Source organism: Micromesistius poutassou (genome assembly GCF_964030765.1).
Source record: "Micromesistius poutassou genome assembly, contig: SCAFFOLD_6240, whole genome shotgun sequence".
NCBI lineage: Eukaryota > Metazoa > Chordata > Actinopteri > Gadiformes > Gadidae > Micromesistius > Micromesistius poutassou.
This window is the reverse complement of record NW_028179392.1, coordinates 1-6,131: the sequence shown is the minus strand read 5'-3', so window position 1 is coordinate 6,131 and position 6,131 is coordinate 1. Positions and strand designations below refer to the sequence as shown.

The window sequence follows — 6,131 nt, the reverse complement described above, 5'->3', positions numbered from 1 at the left end:
TTCACAGGCAGATGAGAACCACTCGCTACATTAACGTCTGACATTCCTGTGTTGCATGTTCTTTGCAATGCTTTTTCTGCAATGGTAAAACTGATTGTTTAGTTTAGTTTAGGCCTTTGTATTCCTTTGGGAACATTGGCAAGGGTAGGACATCCACTTTTAATCTTCTGTCCCTGAAAACCTCAATCAAAGCCAGAAATCTAGGGGTTATCATGGATTCAGATTTACATTTCAACAGTCACATCAAATCAGTTACAAAATCTGCTTATTATCACCTTAAAAACGTAGCAAGACTTAGAGGGCTCATGTCTACCGAAGACTTACAAACACTTGTACATGCCTTTATCACTAGCAAGCTTGATTACTGCAATGGTCTCCTTACAGGTCTCCCAAAAAAAACTCTAAGGCAACTACAGCTTGTTCAGAATGCTGCTGCTAGAGTTCTAACAAAGACCAAAAAATGTGAACATATTACACCAATTCTTAAATCATTACATTGGCTCCCTGTATGTCAGAGAATTGATTTTAAAATCATGTTGCTAACCTATAAATCCCTACATGGTTTAGGGCCAAAATATTTAACTGATATGCTTCCACTACATAAGCCTTCTAGACCACTAAGATCCTCTGAGACCAATCTGTTAATTATCCCCAGAGTCAACACGAAACATGGGGAAGCAGGATTTAGTTACTATGCAACAAATAGCTGGAATAAACTCCCTGAGGATTTAAGACTTGCCCCAACTCTGACAGCTTTTAAAACAAGACTGAAGACTTTTATGTTTGCTTTAGCTTTCTGCTAAATCTTAAAATCTACAATGCTTCTATTTTTTTTATTTTATTAGTAACTTTGCCTTTATTTTCTCACTTTCTAAAATGCATTCTTATTAACTCTGCCTTTCTAAAATGTTTTTTTAAAACTTTGCCTTTATTTTCTATCTATTTTACTTTTTACTTATCTATTATTTTATTTTATTTGTATGACAATGTTTATATGTGAAGCACTTTGAGTCTGCCTTGTGTATGAAAACTGCTATATAAATAAAGTTGCCTTGCCTTGCCTTAATCTGGATAACATATGAACTCTGTTGAATTGCTGTTGTAACTGTTGTTGTAACTGTTGTAACTAGTGATCTGCTGAAAGAAAGGCGGAACCATCATGTTTCAACACTAACCAAGCTGTTTCAACACTAAGTATAGCAACTGCCTCCAAAGAAATCAATCGTGCGCATCCGCTCATGGAAAAAAACAGACTTTCAGCGCTGTTAAATTGTTGAACTGTTGAACGGTTGAGCAGTTGCGTCAGCACAAAGTGTACCAACTACCCCTGCTAGCTTATTGAAGCAGCCTCTACAGAGAACTTGAGCTGCAACTTGAGCCGCAAGACCCCCCCTTATTTTATCTGGTGTCTGGTTTGTTGAGATGGATCCTGTACAGTACCAAGCTGCGAATACGGGAATACTTCTCTTATATCTAGTTTTCTCTTTTGGGTTTATTGAAATAACCCCCACGCAGAATCAAGCTGCGAGGATCGAGCATATTTCGCTTATATCTAATTTGCTTATTTGGTTTATTGAAACACTGCCCACGCAGTCTAAACAGACTCAATTGTTGACTCTAATAGACATGCGGAGGAAAGAGCGTGTAGGCCTCTTATGAGAAACCCTAATGATGATTTAGTATTTAGACTCTTTTAATGAAATCGTAATTTTCTGTAACATTGTGTAAAACTGTATTATAAGTAGTATATAAGGACACCCAATATCTCCGGATATGGATCTCTTCAACTTCCGGTCTAGAATATATGTAATGCGTCGAACCAAGAGTCTTACTGGGGGCCCGTGACCCTTTTTTTACACCACCCTCGCTTTGACGGCACTGCAACATCTGGCCGTTGGTTTAAAACTGTCTTTTTTATCCAGAGATGTGATTGGACAGCGATACTCTAAATTTTTGAAGAGATTGACTTTGAGAGATTGAGTGGTCAAGAAGTACCCAACTACCCCCACTGGTTGGTACCCAGATACCACACGGAATCCAAGCGATGCTGTTGATGTTAAAAAACAGCTATTTTTTTTGAATGATGATAAAGTGGGTGTACCAGATCACAGCGGTGTTGAGATGGTGTCTTGGTAGGATGCAGAGGGCCCCTGTCTATAGAGAATGGTGAATATTTAGAAATTGTGTTTTTGAGTTATTACAGCACGTGTATGTGTATAGTTTTCATGTGTGCAGTAGTGTCTAATGTAATGTTTGTAATGTTATACAGAACAGATCTGTTCCAATTACCCCCGATATGATGATGACGACAACGCAATGAGTGGTGATTTAAATGACGGACAACCTGGACACTTCAAGAGTACGCCAACTATTTAGCAACATTGAACATACATATTAGGATATACTTACTGACTCCTCGATCACAATCACAATGCACAATCACTAGAGTAGGCCTACTTTCACATGTCCAATGGAAAAATAGTCCCCATGGGTTTTGAAATATTTAAGTGGCAAATATTTCTTCTATTTCAGAATCAGAATTATTTTTTTCCGGCAAGTAAATTAGCAAATACAAGGAAATTGACTTGGTGAGGTTGAAGTATCAAAGGGTTGATAACCTTTGATAACCCATTGACATGGGTTGTCGTCGGTGACACAACAATGATTCAATTGCCACATTATTCTCAGGCACCGGTTAAGTAACAGATAACAAAAACATCGGACAGGAGATTGACAGCTGTGCATGACGTCACTCGTTTTGGAAAGCAGAAGCGGAGCGCGTCTCGCTATAAATACAGTCTCAGCAGGGAGGAGCCCAATCTGCTGCCTCCTCTCCCCCTCTGTGCGTAAACTCAACCGATCGGACGTCAACATGGCTGTAAGTATAAAGAAACGAGCGTTTCCCCTGATCCCTGCAGTGCTTTTTTCGACATCAGTTGTGTTCGTTTCAGTCCGCGTGGTTTCACTGCTGCTCTGCTCTGAATGGAGTGACAGCTGTCATTACGCGTGGTTTTAATGTGGGCACCTCTCCTGACGCGCGGATCAGAACCAGTAGTTGTCTCTTGCGGTGATGGGATCACTACTCCGGGCATCGTTCATGACTTTTCATAACCTGTTGTGCTTTTGTGCATTCGTTTTATTCCCTTTTATCGTCAAACTATTTGCTGGCTTGGCCATTGATCGAGACATCCAGTCCATTGGACTGCCAGTAGAAGGACTGAGAGGGTCCATGTCTGCTAATATGTTGGTCTGAGGCGCTGGTGGACACAGGAAGTCTGCTGCTCAAACCATATCTCAACCTGTAATAAACCAGTGTATTTATATCAACCTGCTGAACTCTCTCTCTCTCTCTCTCTCTCTCTCTCTCTCTCTCTCTCTCTCTCTCTCTCTCTCTCTCTCTCTCTCTCTCTCTCTCTCACAGGACATGAAGGTGACGAATATGCCCCTGAAGGTGGGCCACGTGTTGACCGTCACTGGGATCCCCACAGCGGGAGCTAAGCGGTGAGTATCAGTGGATCCGCCGTCCCGCCGCCCTAACACGTTCCCCCACTAGGGGGCGGTGTCCTCCACGCGCAGATGGCCCGTGAATCTGTCCTCCTATACGTTTAAAACAGGGGTTCTCAAAGTTTTGACAGCTGAGGGCCAATTTAGGAACCCAAAATTTGACTGAGGGCCGCCAAATGAAAAAAAGTTAATAAAATAGAAAAAAAAATCCCATTTGTAATAATTTTAATGACCAGGTTGCATCTCTACAGTTACATGTATTGGTCTGCATCCAGTAGAAACACATTTTAAATAACAAATTAGGCAAAACCTGGCACAACTTTAGAAAACCTTGAGAAACATTTTAACTAACACACAATCCCTGGGGTTCTCTGCCCTATACTGTCGAATTTGGGATATAACAGTCCTGTGTGCATTTCAGAATAAAAAGTTATTTAGAGCAGAAAAAAAAAAATATATATATTATTATTATTATTATTTTTAACTTACATCTGTATGTCATTGCGGGCCGCCAGGAATGTTTCTGCGGGCCGCCATTGGCCCGCGGGCCGCACTTTGAGAACCAATGGTTTAAAACAAAAAGCTTGGAACGTTTGCTTGTTTGATTTTGTCACTTTACTGAAGGAAGTTGAACTGCAATAGAAATCCTTCAAAGTCCAGTTCTGGAGTTCAGAGGTTAATCATGAGGGTGGGGGCCAGGTGCAGGGGCCAAAGGTTAATCATGAGGGTGGGGGCCGGGTGCAGGGGCCAAAGGTTAATCATGAGGGTGGGGGCCGGGTGCAGGGGCCAAAGGTTAATCATGAGGGTGGGGGCCGGGTGCAGGGGCCAAAGGTTAATCATGAGGGTGGGGGCCAGGTGCAGGGGCCAAAGGTTAATCATGAGGGTGGGGGCCGGGTGCAGGGGCCAAAGGTTAATCATGAGGGTGGGGGCCAGGTGCAGGGGCCAAAGGTTAATCATGAGGGTGGGGGCCAGGTGCAGGGGCCAAAGGTTAATCATGAGGGTGGGGGCCAGGTGCAGGGGCCAAAGGTTAATCATGAGGGTGGGGGCCGGGTGCAGGGGCCAAAGGTTAATCATGAGGGTGGGGGCCAGGTGCAGGGGCCAAAGGTTAATCATGAGGGTGGGGGCCAGGTGCAGGGGCCAAAGGTTAATCATGAGGGTGGGGGCCGGGTGCAGGGGCCAAAGGTTAATCATGAGGGTGGGGGCCGGGTGCAGGGGCCAAAGGTTAATCATGAGGGTGGGGGCCAGGTGCAGGGGCCAAAGGTTAATCATGAGGGTGGGGGCCGGGTGCAGGGGCCAAAGGTTAATCATGAGGGTGGGGGCCGGGTGCAGGGGCCAAAGGTTAATCATGAGGGTGGGGGCCGGGTGCAGGGGCCAAAGGTTAATCATGAGGGTGGGGGCCGGGTGCAGGGGCCAGCTGTAAAGGCTCCTCCCCTTTCGTTAGCCTAGCCCACATACAAGCACACCTGCTAGTCTGTCCGTTCTCCTGGGTTTGAATGTAATTTGAAGCTGTTTCGCTGTAATGATTTAGAGAAATAGAATCCCCAACCCTTACGATAATCCCTCCACAATCTTCGTTGCGGATGCTGTAAAGTAATAGCAGAGTAAAGTCGATGAGTCGACTCATCGATGGATCGGGGTCTGAACCGGTGACCTGAGCAGCTTCAGTCCCGCGCGTGACGCGGTTATTGTACTGCAGCTGTAGTGACTAATGAGTACCGGGTGGTCTTCCTCTTCCTCCTCCTCCTCTCTCCTCTCCCTCCTCCTCCTCTCCCTCCTCCTCCTCTCTCTCCTCCTCCTCTCCCTCCTCCTCCTCCTCCTCCTCTCTCTCCTCCTCCTCCTCTCCCTCCTCCTCCTCTCTCCTCCTCCTCTCCCTCCTCCTCCTATCCCTCCTCCTCCTCCTCTCTCCTCCTCCTCTCCCTCCTCCTCCTATCCCTCCTCCACCTCCTCCTCTCTCCTCCTCCTCTCCTCCTCCTCCTCTCCTCCTCCTCCTCCCCTCCTCCTCCTCCTCTCCCTCCTCCTCCTCTCTCCTCTCCCTCCTCTCTCCTCTCCCTCCTCCTCCTATCCCTCCTCCTCCTCCTCTCTCTCCTCCTCCTCTCCCTCCTCCTCCTCCTCCTCCTCTCTCTCCTCCTCCTCCTCCTCTCCCTCCTCCTCCTCTCCCTCCTCCTCCTATCCCTCCTCCTCCTCCTCTCTCCTCCTCCTCTCCCTCCTCCTCCTATCCCTCCTCCTCCTCTCCCTCCTCCTCCTCCTCCTCCTCCTCTCCCTCCTCCTCCTCTCCCTCCTCCTCCTATCCCTCCTCCTCCTCCTCTCTCCTCCTCCTCCTCCTCCTCCTCTCCCTCCTCCTCCCTCTCCAGCTTTGAGTTGAATATCTACTCCGGGTCTGAGATCGCTCTGCACATCAACGGGCGGTTCGACCAAGATATGGTGGTCTACAACACGCAAAAGGCGGGAGTCTGGGGGGAAGAGGTCTATGGGGGGTTCCCCTTCAAACACAACCAGCTCTTCAAGGTGAGGGGGGAGAGGGGGGTGGGAGGAGGGAGAGAGGGGGGAGAGAGGGGAGATCTAATCAGGTGACCTTAGAGAGGGAGCCCGTTGAGGATCCTTTCTGAAGGCGGATTAGGAAGTATTGA

General features: G+C 46.9%; 1 long non-coding RNA gene across 1 annotated transcript; it reads left to right on the top strand.

The window, feature by feature from the left end:
• Positions 1 to 2,815: 2,815 nt before the first annotated feature.
• LOC311372872 lies at positions 2,816 to 6,045 on the top strand. The gene is made up of 3 exons (XR_014642094.1): positions 2,816 to 2,878; positions 3,422 to 3,501; positions 5,856 to 6,045. It is a non-coding gene; the product is annotated as an uncharacterized lncRNA (long non-coding RNA).
• Positions 6,046 to 6,131: the final 86 nt, after the last annotated feature.